We start from the raw sequence: 24,651 nt of genomic DNA, 5'->3' as shown, positions 1-24,651 counted from the left end.
GACTGGGTACCAAGCACACCCCAGGGACCCTCCTGTCTCCTCAGCGCTGGGATTACACATGTGACCTACCATACTTAGCCTTTACATGGGTGTTGGGAACCCAAAAGCAGGTCCTCATGCTTTCAAGGCAAGCATTTTTACTAACTGAGCCATCACCCCAGCCCTCTAATTCCCTTATTTTTCTAAAGAAAGCAAGTGGGTCATCTACAAAGATACCACATTGTATTATACATAAGAATCACTTGGGGCTAAGGTAGGTTTGAGATTGCCACTTTGAATGTAATTTTTTCCCCTGCCACCAAGATGCTCATAAGATCAGGTATGGGGAAGCTCTAACCCTGGGCTTTCACATAGAAGACAACTGAGAATCAAGTCTTTATTCATTTGTTCATCTCTATCTTTTATCTATTTGAGTGTTTATTATCTACTTATTGGTTGATTTATTTTTACATTGCCAGGAATTAAACCCAAGGTCTTGTGCATACATGTGCTATATCACTGAGCTGCACTCTCAGCCCAAGATTTTGTAAATGGGTTTATCTAGGGGAATTATTAACATTTAGCATGAAAATAAGAGCTTTTGCATTGTATAAATTGACCAATATAAATGGTAACTTCAGAAGGAGTAAGAGTCATAGTCACCTATGGGCTGCTAAAGAGTGAGACGACAGCAGATAAAGAACGAGTAAGATATGCTGGGCATGGTGGCATACGCTTTTAATCCCAGCACTCAGGAGGCAGGATAATCATCATGAGTTCGAGGCCACCCTGAGACTCCATAGTGAATTTCATGTTAGCCTGGGCTAGAGTGAGACCCTACCTCCTTAAAAAACCAAAAAAAAAAAAAAAAGAAAAGAAAAGAAAGAAAGAAATATTTGAATTTCATAATCAAAATAATATACACTGCAATATATGATATTCATTCAATCTAAGTGTTAGTAATTTTATATGCCATAATACTCATTGTTTAGCACTTTTGTAATCTAAAGCTTTTTGTTTTGTTTTGTTTTTTGAGGTAGAGTCACTCTAGCCCAGGTTGACTGGGATTCACTATGGAGTCTCAGGGTGGCCTCAAACTCACGGCGATCCTCCTACCTCTGCCTCCCGAGTGCTGGGATTAAAGGCTTGCACCACCACACCTTGCTTCTAAAGCTATTTTTTAAAAATATGTATGTATTTATTTGCAAGCGGATAAAGAAGAGAGACAGAGAAAATGGGTGCTCCAGGGTCTCCAACCTGAAAATAAACTCCAGATGCATGCACCACTTTCTGAATCTGGCTTTACATGGCTACTGGGGAATCAAACCTGGATCGTTAGGCTTTGCAGGCAAGTACCTTAACCACTGAGCAATCTCTTCAGTCCTAATGCCGTTTTTAATCAATGACACAATTTAATGATGGTGAATCACTCCATTGTTGTATATGTGTTGTCTTTGAGATTTAATTCCTATATTACACAATTCATTTTAACTTGTACTATCCAGGAGTTTTCATTACATTCATAGATATTCACAGCAACCACCACCATCAATTTTGAAATGTTTTCATCATGCACGAAAGGAACATTTAGCAGTCACTCTCCTTTCCCCAAACCTGGTCCTAAGCACTAAACTGATTTCTGCTCTGTGGTTTGTTCAGTACAATGTTTTCAAGGCTTGTATACGTTGTAGGCTACATCAATACTGCATTTCTTCCTATGGCTGAACTCATTCATTAATAATATTCATTATTACTCATTAATAATGATCCTTTGTATAAATATGCCACATTTATCCTAACTTCATCAATCAAAAGGCCTTTAGGCCTGGTGTGGTGGCGCATGCCTTTAATCTCAGCCCTCGGGAGGCAGAGGTAGGAGGATTGCTGTGACTTCTAAGCTAGCCTGAGACTACACAGTGAGTATGAGGTCAACCAGAGCCACAGAAAAACAGTTTCTTGGTTGTTTCTGCATCTTGTCTGTTATGAATAATGCTACTATGAATGCTTGTATATACATTTAGCTCCTGAGCCATTTCCAAACTGGTTGCATCATTTTAAAGTAATAGTAGGCATGTATCAATCAGCATTTCATTCTCTCCATATCCTCATTGGTATTTAATCTTTTTAATTTTGGGGTGTGTTCATATGTATAAGGTGCAGTGTATGTAGAGGTCAGAGGACAGTCTTCCGCCTTGTTTGAGGCAGAATCTCTTGTTCTTTGCTGTATTTGCCAGGTCATCTGGCCATCAACTTCTAGAAGATTCTTTCTCTGTCTCCCTTCTCATCATTGGCTCACAGACACTCATGCTTCACTGTCCAGCTTTTATGATGGGCGCTGGGGGTCCAAACTCAAGTATGCACAGCACACTGGCACAGCAAAGTGCTTTATTCATTGAGCATCTTTTCACCCCCCGAGCTGTGGCCATCTTCGTGAGTCTGAAATGGAATCTCACTGTGGTCTTGGCTTCATTTACCTGGTGACCAAGCACTTTTCCAGGTCTTTTTTGGTTGTTTATATGTCTTCTTTGGATAAATGTCTATTGGAATTCTTTACCCTTTTAAAATTGGGTTATCTTTTTTATTCAGCTATAAGCATTATTTTCTATATTCTAGATACAAGTTGTTAAAAAATATATGATTTTCAAATGATTTCATCCTGGTTGTCTTTTTTTATTCTCTGAAAAAAACATCCTTGGAAACAAAAATATTCATTTTAGTCAAGCCATTTTGTCTCTCTTTGACTGATTATATTTTCAGTGTCAGACCTAAGAAATGTCTTCTAGTCCATGATCATGAATATTTACACCTATATTTTCTTATATGAATTCTATAACTTAAGGACTTGAATTTACAAGTTTGATCCAATTTTAAATTTTCATGTGTTTTTAATTGTGGAAAGACACATATAACATGAAATTTAATATCTGAACCATTTAACAGTGTTCATCATATTCACATTATTGCACAACCCTCACCACCATCCAACTCCAAAATTATTCATCTTTCCAAGTTTGACCACAGTGGCCATTACTCAGCATGTCCCAGTCTGTCCCTCCCCAGCCCTGGCAGGCAGCATTCTACTTTCTGTCTCCACAAATGGTACCATCTCATATAAGTGGATTCATAGCATTTGTTCCTTTGTGGCTGGTTAATTTCAGTTGGCATAATGTCCCCAAAGTTCATGCATGCTGCAGCATGTGTGAGAATTTCCTTCCTTTTAAAGATTGAATAATATTCTTTTGTATGGATAGACCACATCTTGTTCAGACTTTCGATCTAATTTGAGTTAAGCACCATCATGTGTAAGGTAGGAGTTCAACTTGATTCAGTTGCATGTGTAAATTAAGTCATTTCAACATTATCTGTAGCCCACTAATTTTTATCACAAATGAGCAAATGAATTTAAGTTACTTCATTATTTTAAACTTATAAATGTTAAGAAAAAAGAATCTAAATGCTGTCTCAAAAAATACAGAGCATATTCAGGACACTTTGTTCTGTGAAAATAACTACTCAGGGCAAGTACTAAATATCATGCAATGTCATGTCGACGTTTCCTTGTATTCAATGATTTTTTTTTATATTACAAGTAAAAAATAGATTGCTGATGCACATATTACCTTAAGGACACTGTGAAACTAATAAAACTATAACACAAAATTATGTATCATTATAATTAGCAATATTCAACTACAGTAACTTTCATAAAGCATGCATATGTACATACCAACAGAAAAAAATTATAAAAGTCACTTCCGGTTTTTGGGAACTAGCCTTATGCATCAATATATATTTGGCAGCCAATAGGTGGCGCCAGACAGTTAGGATCGCATTTGTTTTTATGTTGCCCATAATATATATGACAATTTCCTGCTGGAAAAGAAAAACAAAATGATTGGGATACCATGACTTTTTTCTTCATCCCAAAATGGCCAGATCCAAATTGACAGTCAAATGAAAGTTATTAAATTGATAATCACCAATCAGGCACATGTTTATAGGGTTGAGATGTCCCAACATTTAAGAGAAGCTTGCTTATTGCTCTTATGGTCAAGGATATAGCCATAGCCCAGAGTCCAGGAAAATTGGAAGATTTTTTTTTAATGTCTTGAGAGAAAATGCATGAAATTACAGAAGGGTAAGTTCTCTGGCTCCAGGTAGATTGTTGTCTGACCAAAGATAAACATGTGACTGATAACAGGACTTGCATATATTTCCTATGTTATTCCACAGTTACTTCTGCAGTTGTCAGTCTTAACCCCTGGAAGATTACACATTACATCTATGTCTATGTAAATGCACAATTGATTGTTGCTGCATCAATATTGAAAACTGGAGTCTTTTACAACCTCTTTTACATTGAAAACCAAAACAGTAGAAGCATATCACATGTTGAGTATAGTGCATTGGTTCTAGTGTCTCACTCCACTGAGGAACTGCCCTTAAGCAAGTGATGCCATGTTACAACCTGGTGCACTCAAGGAAACAGAAACCTATAAAATGGAAGGTAAAATTAGAATTTATAACGGTGACTTTTCAAAAATATTGTTTCAACATGAAATGGCTTCATGGTATATGGAAATCTTTACTTGTGATAGAGCCATATATTTAAGATGCTAGGTGGTCAACAGTGTTAATATGTACAACTGGGGTGGTTGCATTGAATGGATACTCTTTCTGAGTCCTGGTAACATCCAGAAAAACTATCAACTGTTCTCCAAAGAATATTGAGTTCTTCGTCCTTGGGTGAACTGTTCTGAACTGTTAAAAGAAAATCCACACAGCAAAAATCCCCATGCTTTCCAACCAATCCCTGCAGTGTGGTCAACTCTTTCACTGCTTTGGTCTACCTTAGAATGGTATATATTTGCTTCTGAGTCCTGAACCTTAAAAGTCTCTGAACTCACCTTAGTCCTAGGTTCCTTTTGTGAATGTGAATTACAAGGCTAAAAGACTTGGTAGGCTTCTTATAAATAAATAAATAAATAAATAAATAAATAAATAAATAAATAAATAAATAAAACAAAACAGAACTTTCTCCATCATCTATTTTTCAGCGTCTGTGGTAAAAGTAAAAAGCTGCTTTCCCTCCAGATCCTTGTCTTTCTTGAAATGCAACTTGTTACCAAGTAGATCCCTCCCCACCTCTGGATCAGTGTTAGGCCTAGCACCCAATAGCAAAGCACCCTACCATTAAGTCTCACTAAATGCAAAGTATCAGGATATGATGCCCATAATATTTTTGATAGATAGAGCTAGTGCAATGAAATAATTAACTTTACAGATTTTTCCCCCACCAATAAAAGCTAGGCATTTAAAATTTCCAAACAATTCAATACCAATCAAACACATTAATTGGCTTCCTTTCAAAGAGCATTGAATCATTTAGATTCACTTTCAGTTATCTTTGGTATTTTAGCTTTTGTATTTTGTTTAGCATCTTAGAAATGATTGGCCTCCTTGGCAGGGCTCCATTGGATGGAAAACATGATTAGATTTTTGTCCCACTGAAGAGAACTCCTTGAAAGCCAGAGAGAAGTAGACAGATTACATCCATTTACATGGAGGACTCTGAGATGACAGGCACTCTGGGAATAACTTGTCTTCAGTTTAACCTTTTAAATTTCACATGTAACAATTGTCTAGTATTTTCAAAGTAGGTTTCATAGGATTTTGCAACATCAAATGTGTTCTATAGGGGGGATCTTGGAATTTTCTACATAATTTTCTAATTGAGGGGCGTTGGTTTAAAAAGAAAAGATATTTCCTAAGTCACGCAGATAACAGCCTTTTACAGGCAGTGTTTGAGTCTTCTGCTTGACTTTGTGTTTGCATACAATGGCCACCAGCTAAACCACTTTGACAACCAAGAGATAATAAAAAGAGACCAAGAGAAGCAGAGGGGGTCAGTAAGGCTCTTCTAATACTGAAATCACAGCCCCAGTTTTCAAATAAAGTTTAGAGTATGCTTAGGGTTTTTGAATTTCATTTAAACCGTTTTTGTCTTTTAAACTATTGTTTTGGGTGTTGTTTTTTTTTTGCCAGGCATCAATTTTATTAATGTTTTTTTTTCTTGGTTTGTTTTAATGCATGATAGGAAAGCATTCCACCACTGAGCTGCTTCTTTAACCCCTAAATAATTGGTTTGGTTTTAAAAAAATATATTTTATTTTTATTTATGAGACAGAAAGCACACGGGCATATCAGGGCCTCTAACCACTGCAAATGAACTCCAGACATATGTGCCACCAGGTGCTTCTCTCTCATGTTGGTTTTGGGAAGTTGAACCTAGGTTCTTAGGCTTCACAGGCAAGTGCCTTAACCACTAAGCCATCTCTCTCCAAATCTTTCTTTTTTTTGAACTGAGTATTGACAGAGAGAGAGAGAGAGAGAGAGAGAGCAAGAGAGAGAGTGTGTACACCAGAGCTTCTAGTCACTGCAAACAAACTCCAGGTATATGCACTACCATGTACATTATGTGGGTTTTGGGGACTCAAACCTGGGTCCTTAGGCTTTGCAGGCAAGTGCCTTAACCACTAAACCATCTCTCCAGCCTTGTTTGTTTGTTTGTTTGTTTGTTTGTTTGTTTGTTTGTTTTGTTTTTTTGAGGTGGGGTTTCACTGTAGCCCAGGCTGACCTGGAATTCAGTCTCAGGATAGCCTTGAACTCATAGCAATCCTACTACCCCTGCCTCCTAAGTGCTGGGATTAAATGCATGCATCACCACACCAGTCTCTTGATTTTGTTTTTTAGACAGGATCTCATGTAATCCAGGCAGCTCTCAAACTTGTATGTAGCTGAGGATGACCTTGAATGGCTGATCCTCTTGCCTCTGGAATGCTGGAATTATAGATGTACTCCCTCATGCTGGTGTATGCTGTGCTAAGAATTGAACTAAGGATTTGTGCATGCTAGGTAAGCATTCTATCAACAGAGCTAGAACCCCTACTGTGGTGGTTTGATTCAGGTGTCCCCCATAAACTTAGGTGTTCTGAATGCTAGGTTCCCAGCTGATGGAGATTTGGGAATTAATGCCTCCTGGAGGGAGTGTATTGTTGGGGGTAGGATTATTGGTATTATAGCCAGTTTCCCTTGCCAGTGTTTGGCACTCTCCTATTCCTGTTGTCTACCTGATGTTGGCTAGGAGGTGATGTCCATCTGCTCGTGCCATCATTTTCCACTGCCACCATGGAGCTTCCCTTTGAGTCTGTAAAATGAAATAAATTCTTTTTCCCATCAGCTGCTCTTGGTCAGGTGATTTCTGCCAGCAATGCAAATCTGACTACAACAGTAAAGTTGGTACCTAGAAGTGGTATCATTTGCTGCTAGTCACCTGACTGCGTGGCTTTGGCCTTTTGGAGCTGATTTTCAAGAGACATGTGAAAGTATTTGAAATGCTGGCCTAAGAGATAACTTGCAGTGCTGTAAGTATAGCTTGATGGACTATTCTGGCAAGAGTTGAAAGACATGAATGCAGTAAGAAATATGGATTGTGTGGTTTGGCTTATGAGGATAAGAAAGATCTTTGCCTGGCCTGGGCTAGAAGTAGTTTGTGTGGGAAGCTTGCTGTTATGCCCCTGTCCTGAGAACTTGTGCAGGGTTGCTTTGTGTAGAAATGGACTGGCGTGAGCAGAGGGATATGGCACAGAAATGAAATCTTCGGTCTGAAACTTCTGCCCGTTCAGCTACAATTATATGAGATACTACAACCATTGAGGTTGGGCCAGCTGACCTGCACTGGGGAAACAGGAAGAATGTAAACTGTTTTTTAAAAGGGGCCTGAATGCTTAATGAGTGTTTCATCTTCAAAGTCTGCTTTATTCTTCTCTGGGTTAACAGATTGGCACCCACCTGGTATTATGGAGTATAGAAATGCAGGAAAGAGAGGGTCAGTGAATTTGCAACATGGTCTTGTGTTTTGGAAACTGCTTTGGGCAGTGTGAAGTAAGTTTGCTAGATACCCTCATGGAGACCCAATGGAGCTGTGAGGATGGAATGTGGGATGCAGTGGAGACCCAGTGGAGATGCCAGGACCACGAGATGGCTGCTAAGGAGTGCTGCCAAGCCCAGATGAAGTTTTCCAGGACTGTGAGTAGCCTAGCTGGAGGGGCAGAATTGGAACTCAAGAGACTTGTTGCTTGGGGGAAGCTCCATCATGGTAGGGAAATGTTGCTGGTTAGAGTTATTGACTTAGAGATTTGTCACTGACTAGAGTTGTTGGACTTGGAGCTAAGAGTTTGATGTTTGCCCTGTTTAAATATTGTATTGGTTGAATATTTCTTTATTATGCCCAATGCCATCTTTTGCAGTGTGAATGTTTATTCTCTGCCATTATGGGTTTTGGGGGGCAGATATTTTGGCATTATGGGTTAGTTAAAAGATATTGGGACTATGGTAATGTTTGAATATCACTAGGATTGATAAAAAGCTATGGGGACTTTTAAAGTTGGACTGAATGGATTATATTTTACATCATGTATGGATATCAGTTTATAGGATCCAGGGGTGTAATGTGGTGGCTTGATTCAGGTGTCCCCCATAAACTTAGGTGCTCTGAATGCTAGGTTCACAGCTGATGGGGACTTGGGAATTAACAGCTCCTGGAGGCAGTGTATTATTTGAGGTGGGCTTGTGAGTATTATAGCCAGTTTCTCCTTGCCAATGTCTGGCACACTCTCCTGTTGCTCTTGTCCACCTTATGTTGACCAGTGGGTGATGTCCACCCTCTGCTCATGTCATGGCTTTTCCCTACCATGATGGAGCTACCCCCGAGTCTTTAGGCCAAAATACCGCCCCCCCCCAAAAAAAAACTGCTCATGGTCAGGTGATTTCTGCCAGCATTGCGAACCTGACTACAACACCCACCAATGATTTTTTTTTTGTTGTTGGTGGTGAAAGTTGTGCTTGAGATATATGCTAACAAAGGATTATATACACCACTTGCTCCTTCACCAACAAGTTAAGAGGTCTTTTTGTTTTTACTGTTGCTGTTTTGAGACAGGAGCTCACTGTGTAGTATAGACTGTCTTAAAGCTTGCTGGGATTCAGGCATAATCCAAAATGCCCCACAAATTACCAGATCTAAATTCTTATTTCAGAGCCTTTGCATCAAGTAGAAAAACAATGGAACACACGTGTCATCTAATAAGTGTCACCTTAGAGAGGTTGAGGTTGGGAATACTATCCTGTGAGCAAACATTGATGTTTTGGCACAAAATGTGAATATTTGCACTACATGTATATATTAAATTGAAAAAAATTCTTGACATCATTTTTTTCTTCTGCCTAGTAGGTTGTAAAAGTTACTTTGATTTTCACTGTTGGATTCTTGTTTATTTTAGAATTTTACCTGAGAGATTTGTGATCTGGTCCATGTGGTTTTCACAACAGAACACAGCTGCACCACAGAAAAGTGAACTGTTCGTTATATGGCCAACTGGGTATGCTTTGGAATACACAGAAGAGACCTTCCCATAACATGTAAGACCAGAGAGTATGACTTTTACATTTTTCTTATTAAATGTTCATATAATTGGTAGGATTTGGCTAAAGGTTTTCAAGCTTGTCTAAAAGAAACTATATAGTTCCCATCTACTGATAGTCACTGGAAGGCACTGATATTCTGAACAGGACTGCCCATGTACAGGCGGCCCATGGCGGGGGGGGGGGGGTAGGTCACTAGGCTCATGGCAAATGAACAAAGCTGTAAATCTATTACTATGGGAGGAACATGAGATGAGTCATATCTCATTTTACAGTAAGTGATGTACAGGCTAAAGTGATAGACTAAAGTAACCATGGGCCAGGTCAGGCCAGGTTTGCCTGTAGTTTATAGAGCCTCTTGGATTTCAGTACAGTGAATAAGAATGGTAACTGGTATGGGTTCTGCCATTTATTAGTTACATGAAAAAGTTACTTCTTGATTCCTCAGGGTGCAGTCATTTCTATCCTGGACAGTGGTCTCCAGGTTAAAAGCAGCTGCTGGGCTGGCACACATAATGCCTTGACTTGTTTGTTTGTTTTGTCTTTATGCATGTTGTTGTTGAGACACAGTCTCATTCTAGCTCAGGCTGACCTGGAACTCACTGTGTAGCTCAGGTTGGCCTCAAAGTTACAATGATCCTCTTACCTTAGCCTCCCAACCCACATGCTGGGAGTATAGGGTGAGCCAACTGCACCCTGGTTCTTTTATAACATCCTAAACCTGCGTTATTACAGTGCTAGCTAGTGTGTTTAACTATAGCCATCATCTCCGACTAATTTATGCAAGAACAGAATTGAATGGGGGTGGTGTGAAGGATTGAAAAATCCTTAGGACAAACTAAGCTAGGAAGAGCATGGGACTCAGAGAATAGGAAGCAAGTCATTATGGATTTCTCTGTGCATTGCTACGTCAAAATTGGGATCATGGTGGGCTGGAGAGATGGCTTAGTGGTTAAGCGCTTGCCTGTGAAGCCTAAGGACCCCGGTTCGAGGCTCGGTTCCCCAGGTCCCACGTTAGCCAGATGCACAAGAGGGCGCACGCATCTGGAGTTCGTTTGCAGAGGCTGGAAGCCCTGGCGCGCCCATTCTCTCTCCCTCCCTCTATCTGTCTTTCTCTCTGTGTCTGTCGCTCTCAAATAAATAAATAAAAATTTTTTAAAAAACTGGGATCATAGGGACCACTTTTCACAAAACTAAATCTGATATGAGTCATCCAGTAAAGGGGTCCCAGGTCTTTCACTTCAGATGGGGTCGGAGGTACTTTCAACCCCTCATAACTCTAGCACCATGACCACGTCCTCCAAGAACCCACTAATTTCCTGTGCTTTCCTTAATAAATGCACTGTATACCCAAAGGAAATGGATCCAATGAAGAAGAATAAGCATCCTGCATAAGACATAGCAGAGACATAATATATGAATCTCTGTTGTCATTTCTTGACCCTGCTGCTTATTACACGAGCCCCTGGGTGTATCACTCTGAGCCTCCCATCTTTAAAGTAGGAGCAAAGGTACTGGCATCCTTGGTCACCATGAGATTTACTGGATACCAAGCCCTTGGAACCTAGTAGTACCCTATAACATCCTCATTGGTACTTCCTATGCACCAGTGCAAAACCCAACATTCGTCCACTCCTTCTCAGAAATTCAACCAAACCTGGCAAATCTTCAAATCATACTGGTGCTCTTGATTACTCTTTTGAGTGAGTGCAATTTGCAGAGACATATGCAGCAGTGGAAACTGACACCAACTGCACATGGAAACCCTCCTAGGCAGGAGGTCTACCACAGATAAAGCTTGCAGCAAGACTGGAAAAAGGACACATTCTCATTTTTCTTTCTTTTTTTTTTTTAAAGCATCAAAAAATGAGTGTATTTAATCATGCTCAGCACATAATAAAGCAAATAGATGAAGGGAATGATTCATGCTATTGCATGCTTAATGACCAGCACCAGAGAAAGTTGGTGCAAGGAAAGCAGGGGAATTTCATCTTGTAAGAACTAGAACCAAAGGACATTCTCATTTTTCTTCCTCCTCCTCTTCCTTCCAGCCTTTCTCCATTCAGTCCACACCTCCAAGACTGGAGCCTAGGAAGCATGTTTCAGATACATTTCAAGATAATTCTAGTTCAGCCCCTCTCTCTTTGAATATCAGTTATTTGATTAAAATAACCAAAAAATATATAAATTTGAATACTTCCTTCTAATTTTTGAGAGTAAAATGAACATTACATCAGATTAAAGAAAAGAGAAGAGCACATTCTGAAAACGAATCACTTACACCCAAGGAGCAGGCATGGACTTGAGCTGAGAAGGGTTATCCTCTGGGAAACTGGCCCAGAAGTTCCCTGCAGCCTTTCCTTTCTGAAAAGATAGTGAAGCCAAGAAGTGTAGAGGCTCAAACACGATGTTGGGTGGATAAAGAGTCTGGGGGCAGGGGAAAAGGAAGATAATATGGCTGTAAAATAAGCATTGCCCCCAAAGAACATCAGTTCCTCCCCTGACCACGTGTCACTATGCCTCAGGCCTTCCAGTGTGGAGCTGCTCCTTCCTGCCATCCTTTGTGTGATCAGTGAGTACAGTGGAGGAAGGAACAGGATGCTCGCTTCATGCCCCTGGAGGGGCATCAGGGGTGTGTGTGTGTGTGTGTGTGTGTGTGTGTGTGTGTGTGTGTGTTTGAAGTTAAAACACCTGATTGGGATCAGAGGCCAACCATCCCGGCCAGCAGGTCTATCACAGTGAAAGAAGTCTGGCAAATAACTCATGGTGTAGATGGTGTTCACTCTTTCTATGGGAAGGGCTTTCTTTGCACTGGCGAGACCCCCACTAGCAGCAGCTGTGGACTGTGAGCAGCTCAACTCCTAACCCAAGACTTCATTCTCTACTGTGTCAGCAACTCCTTTCTCTCAGTCAGCACTCAGAGACCATCATCGGGCTAACCCAGCTAAATAGTACTACGTAGGTGCAGCCCACTAGCTGATAGGACATCTGCTATGAGAGAACTCTTCTAAGCCCAGTAAAATAGCAATGTCTAAGTGTCCCGGGGGTTTGAATGGGCACCATGGCTCAGGTGGTAACAGCAGGAAAGATTACAAGATGTCAGAACTGGGACCCGCTTGAGGCCACAGGAGTGTGCTAGATACCAGGAGCAAAATAGTAGGAGGAGGGCAGAGGATGGGATGGGAGGTCCAGTGCTCACGGTTAGAGGGCATCCTGTCCCCTCAGTAGAAAGGCTTCTCTTAGTTGACATGGGGGCCACCTTCCCCTCCCTTGGAGATATCTGCAAAGCCAATGACACTGGAGAAATGCTGTGATTTAGGCAGAGCCCGCCAGGATGACAAGGACAAGCCCGCCAGGACAGAACAAGTCCTTGGCACTGAGTCCTAGGCTGTTTGTTCTGTTGATTTGCTCCAAACCAGCCCTGACAAGAGCCCATCTGAAGTGAAAGACCCGAGACCTCTTTAGTGGGTGACTCATATCAGATTTAGCTTTGTGAAAAGTGGTCCCCAAGCTCCTAATGTTGACGTAGCAATGCAAAGAGAAATCCATAATGACTTGCTTCCTGTTCTCTGAGCCCCATGCTCTTCCTGGCTTAGTTTGTCCTAAGGGTTTTTCAGTCATTCACACCACCCCCATTCAATTCTGTTCTTGCATAAATTAGTCGGAGATGATGGCTATAGTTAAAAGCACTAGCTAGCACTGTAATAACTGCTAGTACTGTAATAACGCAGGTTTAGGATGCACCAGAGTAATGGGTACAGTGGAGGAAGGAACAGGAGGGGCATCAGGGTGAGTGTGTAGAAGGATGGGCTGCCTGTCTAAGAAATGTGTTCCAGACTTCTAGAATTCTCTTATCCAAGATTATTACGAACAGGTTTTTCTTCCAGTAACTATTTAAATATTGTTATCTCTTGCCCCCATATGATATCCTTTGACTTGACATGTGCACACTATAACCATGAATGTCCATCCTGCCCTAAGGAGTGTTGTCTCCACACCTCAAGAGGGCATGGACTTACCCTTTCCTCAGTTTGGCTCAAATATCCAGGAAGAGGGGCCAGCTTTCTGAACTCTCAAAACTCCTCGTGAGGGCCTGTGACATTAGACCCTTTAATAACTTCTATTGAGACGTAATACCTGGAGTAAGACCAGTTATGTTTATGAGAGGAAAATCAAGTTGATTGTCATAGAGTGATGTGATAAAATAATTCCTGATGTGAAAAGGTAGCATTTATTAGGAACCTGACCTAGTAACTTTTCGATAATTGAGACTTGTTGCTATCTACAAAGTTCATGAGAACCACACAATCAAGTTACAAAAAAAAACCCCATAAAATTATAATGTTGTAAGTGTACAACTTTTTTGTTGGACTGTACTAATATGTATAGAATATCATAAACATGCTTAAATTTCCAAACTTAGTTTCATGCATAGACCATTTTTAGTTTTTTTTAAATTTATTATTATTTATTTATTTATTTGAGAGCGACAGACAGAGAAATAAGCAGATAGAGAGAGAGAATGGGTGCACCAGGACCTCTATCCACTGCAAACCAACTCCAGATGCATGTGCCCCCTTGTGTGTCTGGCTAACGTGGGTCCTGGGGAATCAAACCTTGAACCGGGGTCCTTAAGCTTCACAGGCAAGCACTTAACCACTAAGCCATCTCTCCAGCCCCATTTTTAGTTTTAATAATACAGCAAAAGTCTTTTTTCTATTATGGAAAGATATGTTTCTTAATGACTTTGAGAAAGAGAATGGTGTAAACCACAACTTATATCAAGAATTTAGGGTTAGGATTCAGAGGAAGGTGGATTGCAATGAGTTCAAGGCCACCCTGAGACTACATAGTGAATTCCAGGTCAACATGAGATAGAGTGAGATCCTACCTCACAAAACCAAAACAAATTAACAAAAAACAGAATTTAAGGCAATTAGGTTTCACCTAGAGAAAACTAAAACATTTTGAGATGATTTGATAGCTTGATAGTTAGGAATGAAATTTTTGTTCAGTGAGTACAGTTTTTATTAATAAATTGAATATTTCAATAATTTTTGTGGTGGACCAAGGAATTTTTTTCCACTACTACTGGTTAACAGAAGACATAAGTTGACTAAGCACCAAAAGGGATCTTTCTGACATGAAAACCGTGAAGACAAATGCTTTGTACTGTAGGCATAAATTCTTGGTAGATTACCTTAACAAAAGTTTAGGAAGAAATCAAAAAAGAAGACTCACTATGTGATAAACCTATTTCCTATTAAAACAGTTCTTAGATATTGCAAGAATTCAGTTTTGACTCAAAACATTTCGATTTATTTCCATGTAGACAGTGACACTGTACATCATACAACACACACAACTTAGAACTCAGACTAGGAACTGTGAGGAAATATTTTCAGGGAACATTTGCTGGCAAAAAGGAGTCCAGCATCTTCCAGCCAGTGGATCCAATGAAGAGATAATCATTTCAGGAAAACATGTCTTTATCCAGCATTGGAATGCATCCAAAGGAAACAGGAGAGACTTCTGACATCAGAGACACTTGCTGGCTTTGGAGCGTCCATATCAACGGCAGCATTCCACATGGCAGATGTGCAGCTGTGGAGCCCGCTCTGCAGAGCAGAAGGGGTGTCAGCTAGGAAAAGAACCAAAAGGAAAAGCAACAGAAAGTTCCAATTTCCTCTACTTTTGTGTTTACATGTCATTAATTTGCCCCCCCCTTTTTTTTTACCTTGGCCTCAAAACCAGTTCTAACACTGCATTTTCTGCTTTTCATTCCCTTGAACAAAAATATGATTTTAGTACACTTACCACATGACCCCACTATACCACTCCTGGGCTTATAACTCTGAGGACTCTACACTTTGCTATATAGAAAGATACTTACTTATTCAGCCATGCTTATTGCTGTTCTATTCACAATAGCTTGGAAATGGAATCAGCCGAGTTGCCCTGAATAATAATAATAATAATAATAATAACTGAAGAATAAATAATGACAATGTGGTACATATACACAATAATGTTTTATTCAGCTGCAAAGATAAATAAAATTTTCAGGAAAATGGGTGGATCTGAAAGACCATACTAAGGAAGGTAACCCAGGCTCAGAAAGACCAACCACATGTTCCTTCTCATGGTAGATTCTAGCTTCAAATGTTTAGATTTGTATGTGAACTGGAGTAAGAGTCAGTAGTAGAGGCTAGACACATGGCTTAGCCATTAAGGTGCTTGCTTGCAAAGCCTAAAAACCTAGGTTTGATTCCCCAGTACCAACATAAACCAGATGCACAGGTGTGGTATGCTTCTGCAGTTCGTTTGCAGTGACTGGAGGCCTTAGTGTGCCCATTTCCTCTCTGTTTCTGCCTCTTCATCTCTCTCTCACTCTGAAATAATTTTTTAAAAAGTCAGTAGTAGTAGAGACCAAGAAGCTAGAAGGAGCCATGAGGGAAGAAGGAGTGGCAAAGGCTTAGAGGGAGCAGATAGTAGATATGTCAGCAGAGAGGCAGAATACTGGGGGTCTACAGGTATAAGTGGGGTCAGGAATTGGGATTGGAGGACAGGAAAGGATTGGAGAATGGTTAATCAAAACAAAAGATACTATGAATAAGCTATCTGGATACCTACTTCTTTGTTCGCTAAATAAAATCATGTATAATTTTAAAAAGAGAGAGTTTTGACCAAAGTACCCATGGAAGTGGATAATGCAATACCCAGAAGCCATAGGTTGCTCTAGGAAAATTCCAGTGCAAAGGTAACTACAATAGCAATCTTGAAAAAAAAAAAAAGCAAAGTTGGAAGATGTATACTTTTGCTTCCTAAAAAAGTATTTAATACTAAAATTAGGATGTCTGGTACTGACATCAGTATGATGAATAAGTGAAGTAAATAAAGACTCCATAAAATATATCCATACATTGATGGTGAGTCCATTTTGGACAAGGGTGCTAAGACAATTGAATAGAGAAAGAATACCTTTTCTCAACCATATGGCCCTCCGTACATATCAGTTAACTCAGAATGGATCAATAGCCCAAAAGTCAGAATTGCATCTGTAAAGCTTTTAGACATGAACACAAACCTTTCTTAACATGGATGGGACATTAATCTGAAAGCACAAGCAATAAAACTGAACTTCAACAGTTTTCTAAATAATTTTTTATGCTTCAAAGGGCACTAAAAGAAAAATGTTAACCCACAGAATCTAAGAGAATATTTGTAAATCACATACATGAAAAGAATCTAGTATCTGACAGATACTAAAAGCTCATGTTCTGACAGCAAAAACACAAATGACACACCTAAAAATAGGCAAATGGATATTCAGATTTGTTTTCTTTCCTTAAGAATATATGTACTTAATAAAAACAACCCAGGGCTGGAGAGATGGCTTAGCGGTTAAGCGCTTGCCTGTAAAGCCTAAGGACCCTGGATCGAGGTTCGGTTCCCCAGGTCCCACGTTAGCCAGATGCACAAGGGGGCACACGCGTCTGGAGTTCGTTTGCAGGGGCTGGAAGCCCTGGTGCGCCCATTCTCTCTCTCTCTCTCCTTCTATCTGTCTTTCTCTCTATGTCTGTCGCTCTCAAAAAAAAAAAAAAAAAAAAACAGATGAAAAGATGCTTTTATACTTGAAGACAAAAGCAATGTAAATAATACATAGAAATCAACCTATGATTTTAAACTTTCCTTGGATAACCCATAGTGTGACTAACTCAAATGCAGAAAATGATATAAAAAAATAGTTGTGTATTTTTTCAGAAAAAGGTTAAAACAGGCCAGGCATGGTGACACATGTCTTTAATCCCAGCACTCAGGAGGCAGAGGTAGGAGGGATCGCCATGATTTCTAGGGCAGCCTGAGACTACATAGTGAATTCCTGGTCAGCCTGGGCTAGGGCAAGACACTATATTGGGGGAAAACAAAAAGGAGTTAAAGCAAAGTTCTATTACTTTCGTTCCTCCTTCATAGTATAATAGTAATTTTTTATATTTCTTTGTTACTGGAATTTTATTTTTAGAATAAAATTTTGTTCTCTTAAAAGAAAAGCATACATTCTGAAGACCCAAAGAGAGATTTCTCCAAGGAAGATACACAAATGAGCAAAGAGCGCATGAAAGAATTCTCAGCATCATTGCTTAGCAGGGATTATGCCATCCAAACCACAGCAAAGTAGATCCCACTTCACACTGACTGGAATCCTTCTAATAACACGGCAGAACATAATTAGAGTTGCTGGGACTGCTGGAGCGTTCACAGATTGCCAACAGGGGTATAAAATGATACCCAGTTTGGAAAACAGCCTGGATATTCTTCAGAAAGTTAAAGTAGAGATACAGCATTAACCCAACAATTCCACACCTAGGTACAGACTGTGACAACTAAAATATTATATATGTAGAGGAAAATTGTACAGCATGTGTATGGAAGAATGTAGATAACAGGCGAAGATGAGCAACAACTGGCATGCATTAAGTCAGGAACAGGTAAGAAACGTGTGGTATGCCCGTGCGGCAGGAAGAAGTCAGCCTTCACATTGGCACAACCTACTCAACCCCCTTTAACAAGCATAATACTTTAAAAAAAGACTAACGGAGACAATTCAGACACAAATGGCTACAGATACATGATTATTGCTTATACAGAGTGCCTATCCTCTGGGCTTCTTTCTGGTCTTTCAGTTCCTCAGTATTCGGTGTGTATTTTAATTCTTCAAGCTTGTCGTTCGCTCCCTGTCCCACACTCACCAGCTGAGGTCCACCAAGCCCCTGCTTGTTGTCTTACTGACTGCAGGGATCTCTTCTCTATTACTGACCCAAAGAGAATTGTCTTTCCAAATTAATCAATCACATTTTAAGCTAAACTGAGACAATCAGGTTTTTATCTCTGAGGCTTTGACTTCTCCTTCACATAGAAGAATAAATGAAGGTGGTTCTGGAGGAGTAATTATCAATTAAATGTATGATCCCAGCCGTGGAGGGACTATAGACCCCCAGATATTAATTCAGCAACTAAAATGGAATATGATAAGTGTTATGAAAGAGTCTTGAGCAAGGAACCTGGGGTCGTCATGGGACTCTTACCATGTTCTTGAAGAATGGATTTGAGTTACTCAAGCAAAGGAAAGGAAAGGACATTTTAGACAAGGAAGTACCTTTTACAATAGGTGAGAGAGAGCATGCTGTCATCAAATGCCAGAGAGAGGCTTGACAACTAAAGGTCTGGTGCTGCCATCAATAGTAAGGTCTCTAGCTTGAAAATCTAAAAACACAAATTCAGATGGGTTAAAAGAAAAAGGGGACTGGGTAACTGAGAAGAACAGAGGCAAATTGATCTGAGCAAGCCTGTGACCAAAATGACACTTCAGAGTCTGTGTGGTCCATTTCTTTGGTGCCTATCTCTGGCAGGCCTGGAGTTGACTGTGGCCAAATTATCACCAGTAGTTCCAGGCATGGATTCCACAGGTTTGCAAAGCAGCAGAGGGAGCTGTTCCTGGCCCGTTCTTCCTTTACCAATGCTTCACTGGGCCCATGTAGGTAAGCAATAGCCAAGGCTGAATTAATCACTGCACAAGGGTCACTGCCTCATCTCTCATCCCTAGAAGTAGCCAAGCCAGAGAGGCCAGCAGGATAATAGGGACCTACGCAAGAGAGGAGCCCCATGGACAATCAGGCATAATGTTCTGGTAAAAGGGTGGCTGCCCTGAAGCCTCTAAGGCTTCTAGTCTTCTTCCAACAAGCAGGAGCCTGTGCTGTGTGTGTGTGTGTGTGGTGGTGGGGGGGGTATGGGTGTGTATTTGCAAGCAGTGACACCTTATGGAGTCAGTAATAATGGGAAGTAAGTATCTCTGAGAATAATGACACTGATATGGTAGCTTATGGGTTAATTTAGAAACACATGACCATTTCTGAAATTAAGGTAGTTTTTGCAGTCAGGTTCACATTGCTGGTAGAAATCACCCAACCAAGAGCAGCTTGTGGGAAAAAGAGGTTGATTTTGGCTTACAGGCTCGATGTGGAAGCTCCAAGATAGCAGGGGGAAATGATGGCATGAGCAGAGGGTGGACATCACCCCCGACCAACATAAGGTGGACAATAGCAACAGGAGAGTGTGCCAAACACTGGCAAGGGGACACTGGCTATAACACCCATAAGTCTGCCCCCAACAATACATTCCCTCCAGGAGACATTTATTCCCAAATCTCCATCAGCTAGTAACCTAGCATTCAGAGCACCTAAGTTTATGGGGGACACCTGAATCAAACCATCACAGTAGTTTTAGAACAAAAAAATAAATAAATAAAAAGAATGGTAATTTAGGTAACTGATTAAAATTGGGAGCTATGTGTATGGGAAAGTGCTCCAGGGAGGAAAGAACTGAGTGTGATTCCAGATTTAAGACTTTGGGAAATCAAATTAATGGGAAACTATTGGCCAGTCCCTAAGGAGAAAGAGCATCTCAGGGGAGTGGGCAGTTGAATGATCATAACGTGCATATTGGATGTCCTTTATCTGAAATGCTTAAGATCAGAAGTGTTTCACATTTTAGGTTTTGCAATATGTACAATTAAGTTATCTTTGTTAGAAAAACCAATTCTAACTACAAAATTTATATGTTTAATACATACCATCTACATAAGCCTAAATGCAATTTTATATAGTATTCTTTGTGCAAGAAAATAATGTGAGATTATATGTTTATGTGTGGAATATTCTACTGTGGCCACTTGTCAGCACTTGGTAAATTTTGGCTTTTAGAACATTTTGGACTTTAGATTTTCAGGTTAACAATGTTCAACCTACACCTGTGTGATATCCAAGGACAGCTGCTTAGTAAGTAGCTGGAATTTGTAGACTGAAGTTCAAGGGCCAGGGTATCTCATCACTGTGCACATATTCATTTCACAGTGACCCCCTCCTAAGAAAAGAGCTGGAATGGTGAAGAAGACCTATTTCTAACTCTCAAAAGCTCATAAGTCACAAGGGACTTGGGCTATGTCCACAAATGAAAGAAGCAATGGTCTGCAATGTGGATGGATGCAGATAGGCCCTTGGCCTGTCTTACAATGGAGCTATCTCAGGAGCTATTAAAGGGGATTTTCTCTGGGTGAAACAGCAAAGTAGTTTTGTGGAATGAAATAGAATTCATGTCCATTCTTGGAGACCAAAAATGGGAGAATAAATAACTTTCTAAATCAAAATAATATATGGAGGGCTAGAGAAATGGCTTAGCAGTTAAGGAGCCTGCCTGGAAAGCCTAAGGATCTAGGTTCAATTCCCCAGTGCCCACATAAGCCAGATGCACAAGGTGGCACATGCATCTGAAGTTTGTTGGCAGTGGCTAGAGGCCATGATATGCCATCCTCTCACTGTCTATCTGCCTCTTTCCCTCTTTATCTCAAATAAAATAGAGTAGGATCTGGACATTTTTTCTATGAAATTGGCCTTTTCATAAAAGCAGGTATAGCTAGTACTGAGTGGCTCACATGGGACCTGGAACAAGCCAGGTAGGACTCAGCCTCTACGAGGAGACAGGGGACAACATCTAGGGACATAGCTCACAGGAGTAGTATCTTAGACTTTTGTACTCCAAGAATGCTTAAGGATCCAGAAAATGCTCTAACATGTTTCTGAACACCACTGCATGAAAAGGCTTATCTGATCAGAGGCCCCAACAAGTGAGTCATCCCTAAAGCTCCCCCTTAAGGAAAGTCTAGATTCCTTACAGATTTATTCATAGAGTCAGGAAAGAGTAAATGTGCAGCTGGTCTTTGGTGGGCAGAGAGATTGGATAAACCTTCACCAGAGCCTTGCCTGAACCCACTGGAAGGAGGAGACTTGGCAGGAAATTGGCAAAAGTCAGGCATACTGACATACTGCAGCTGTTGCAACTGAATCTCACCCCAGACTGCCATAGTAAACTTGCTTTGTTTTCCTTTTACAAAAAGGTGTCAGCCTAGGATTTATGAGAGAGTCCTTGACACAAAAACTTAAAAAACAACTTAGGACTGAAGAATGTCCAGAAAACCAGAGAAGTGCTAAATGGCCCTGTAAGGAAATGAAAAACAGGAGGTGACATGTTTGTGTTGGGCAGATGGGAAGTGGCTCTCTGTATTTCCATAGGCAATTATAACATCATTAAGGAAATATGAGAAAACCATTAGTGTTGCACAAATGCCTGCTAATCTGCCTGCTTTTGAACATTGTTCATTGAATTCAACAACAGTTGCCTATACACATCAGTAAAATTTTAGTTTTGCTAATTCACTTTGAGTTTAAATATGTATTTACTCTTAACTATGTAATTTCCAAATAACACCTAAGATATCACATGGAACACTGACATTTCACAAGACAGCTCCACCCTTACTAAGAGAGGAATTATGCAAACTAAATCCTGGCAGTAAGCATCCAGACTTGCCAACGTTTGTTTGAACAGCCAAGTCACTGTTCAGAGTGTATGCATTGACTTGTATGCCTACAATGCTAGAAAAATAAGGAAACACTGTGTTTCCTTTCTTTAGCAAGATCTGTATATCTGCTGTCTTTGGGGACCTGTTGGCTGCTGAACAAATCACTCTGTTCTATGTATAGCCTTGTTGATTTACTTACTTATGCATGGAGGATTTGTTACAAATGACTGACATTAGTAAACAAATCATCTAATAGACCTGAGATGTTGTTGGAGGGGATGGAAAGAATGGTAAGATCTTCAGATATCAGCAATTCTTTTCTCTGACCCTGGAGTCTTTCTGTCTCAAAATCATTTGAAGGTTGGAATCTCCTTTTCAGGTTCAATTAATTCCATGAAAGCATGAAATGTTGATGGGAATGAGGTACCTCTTTCCCCTGGCCTTTTAGATAGTAGAGATGTCTTGCTCTTAAGAGAATTGGAATGGGTTAGATGAGGCCTTAGGCCCCTTGAAAAAAAATCTCATAGGTTTTGTTTATGTGTGGACTTTGTAAGGTCATACTAAAAAGTACTATTTAATGGTGCCTGAGTGACCTGCTTGAGATCTGAAATGTGGGTAGTCTTGAGAAAGGACTGATGGAGACACACATCTTAACAGATGAGTAACTCTAGCTGACACTGTCAGGTGCCACAAAATTGCGTATGAATCTTTCTAAAACTGCTAACATATATGCTTTTCATGTGCTCAAATGTAAATGCTTTAGCTCACTTATTCATTGTAGAAGCCCAAAGCAGAGGCTAGAGAGGCCCAGCTACTGGCCCAGGACAGGTAGTCGTCTGAAGCTCAGCTGGAGAAGGAAGTCACGCAGTAGAAGGCCCAGTCAGTCCCTGCTCTTCAATATGAAGCACAATTGTTTCTGGGCCAGGTGTTTTTGCCTTTGCTTGCCACCTTCTCTCTTTTTCATAACTTGTAAATATACATGGACAAATGTTGAGCAGTTCTTTCTAATGAGGCAACCACACCAGTTCTGTGAAAGCATAGTAAGTTCTGAATCTGAGCATGCGTCCCAGGCTTTGTAGACGCCAGCCCTGAGACTTTGCAGAGGACAGTGAAGCACAAGAGGAGAAAACCCAGTTCTCACCTGGGCTCTTCTCTTGGCGAGCTGGGGATCCCTCAGACCCACTTAAGAGCTGGCCCAGCCTCTTCCTCCCTGTAGGCTAGAACATGGGCTGATTCTAAGGCATAGGCTTTAAGAAATTTGTGCAGACCCTTGGCAAAAGCTGGAGGTAGAGAAGAAGGAAAAATGTCAAACTGCACATCTCAGGTGACAGAAATGTTTCTGCTTCGATTCTGTGCCCACAAATCCATCTCTGCTGATAGAAAACTGTTGTTCAGAGACAACAAAATCTTATTTGTGTCATTTATTTCTCAACACTCAATGGCTACTTTGGTACTTGAGGAAGATAGAAAGACAGAAAATAGTTTGACTTAGGCTATATAGATGAAAGAGATCCTTTACAGGTTTTAAATAAGAGTTGGGAGAGTGATTTGAAATGAGAACTATTACAATTCATGTCTTTGCAAACAATTAGCTTTTGGCTGGGTGTGGTGGCGCACGCCTTTAATCCCAGCACTCCGGAGGAAGAGGTAGCAGGATCGTCAAGAGTTCGAGGCCACCCTGAGACTCCATAGTGAATTCCAGGTCAGCCTAGGCTAAAGTGAGACTCTACCTTGAGAAAAAAAAAAATTAGCTTTTGTATATTATTTTGACCTTAAAATGATGAGATGTGGAGTAATCTTCTAACAGTAATCAAGTATTAGGAGTAGATTCAATAAGAAAGCATTTTTACTTTAAATGGCGATCACATAACACTTATTAGCTTTTGATATTTCATTCATTATGCAATTTGTTACTAAGAAAAACGTCTAGTTCTAGAAAAATATAATAAAAACGAGGCATTTGTAAGTTATATATTTATGGTCTGCTGTAATTTTAAAAAATTATAAGTAAATTTATAGCTCTATCACAATTTACACATTGAAATTATCAACTATAGTCTTGCTCTGCCACCCCTGTAAGATAAGATATTACTATGTATCCCAAGCTGGCTTCAAACTCTCATTCTTCCTCCCTCAGTCTCCCCAGTCCTGGGACCCCAGGTATATATCACCATACCCTGAAGCCTCAGTTTTTGTTTTGTTTTTGAGGTAGGGTCTCCTCTAGCCCAGGCTGACCTGGAATTCATTATGTAGTCTCAGGTTGACCTTGAACTCACAGCAGTCCTTCTACCTCTGCCTCCCAAGTGCTAGGATCAAAAGTATGTGCCACCATACCCAGCTTTTTGCCCCCACCCCCTTTTTTTATTTGACAGAGAGAAAGGAGTGGCGAACTTTCAAACTCCTTCAAGGAGCATCCAGGTAGGAAGCTTCAGGTTTTTTAATCTGTTCTTTGGATAAGAAAGATTTCTGATTTTTATGTATTAAACTTTGTTACAGTACTTAAATCCTGTATGAATTCAACAGATGGATAAAACTAAATGTAACAGTGGGTTTTGTGGACATCTCAACAATATCTTAAACCAAACTCATCATTATTGGAGTAGCTTCATCACATGATTTGAGTATTAGCTGAAACGGTTCCTAAGAAGTTGCCTCATCTTCTGATGCGAGGCTCTGGCCTTTTGACCCGTGAGCCTCTTTCAGAGGAGGCACGTGGACATGTGCGCTGGTGCCACACACACTGTACAGACAATGTCGGGGAGCCTGCCTGAGCG

General features: G+C 40.3%; 1 long non-coding RNA gene across 1 annotated transcript in view; it reads left to right on the top strand.

Moving 5' to 3' along the window:
- LOC123458504 overlaps window positions 1-24,651 on the top strand; it is a 50,358-nt gene that overhangs the window by 22,136 nt on the left and 3,571 nt on the right. Inside the window, exon 2 of the long non-coding RNA XR_006635693.1 lies at window positions 9,321-9,459. This is a non-coding gene — a long non-coding RNA (uncharacterized LOC123458504). The remainder of the gene's footprint in view (window positions 1-9,320; window positions 9,460-24,651) is intronic.

Source organism: Jaculus jaculus, chromosome 2 (assembly GCF_020740685.1).
Source record: "Jaculus jaculus isolate mJacJac1 chromosome 2, mJacJac1.mat.Y.cur, whole genome shotgun sequence".
Lineage (NCBI taxonomy): Eukaryota > Metazoa > Chordata > Mammalia > Rodentia > Dipodidae > Jaculus > Jaculus jaculus.
Note: the sequence above shows the minus strand (reverse complement) of the source record. Positions and strands in the feature narration are given on the sequence as shown.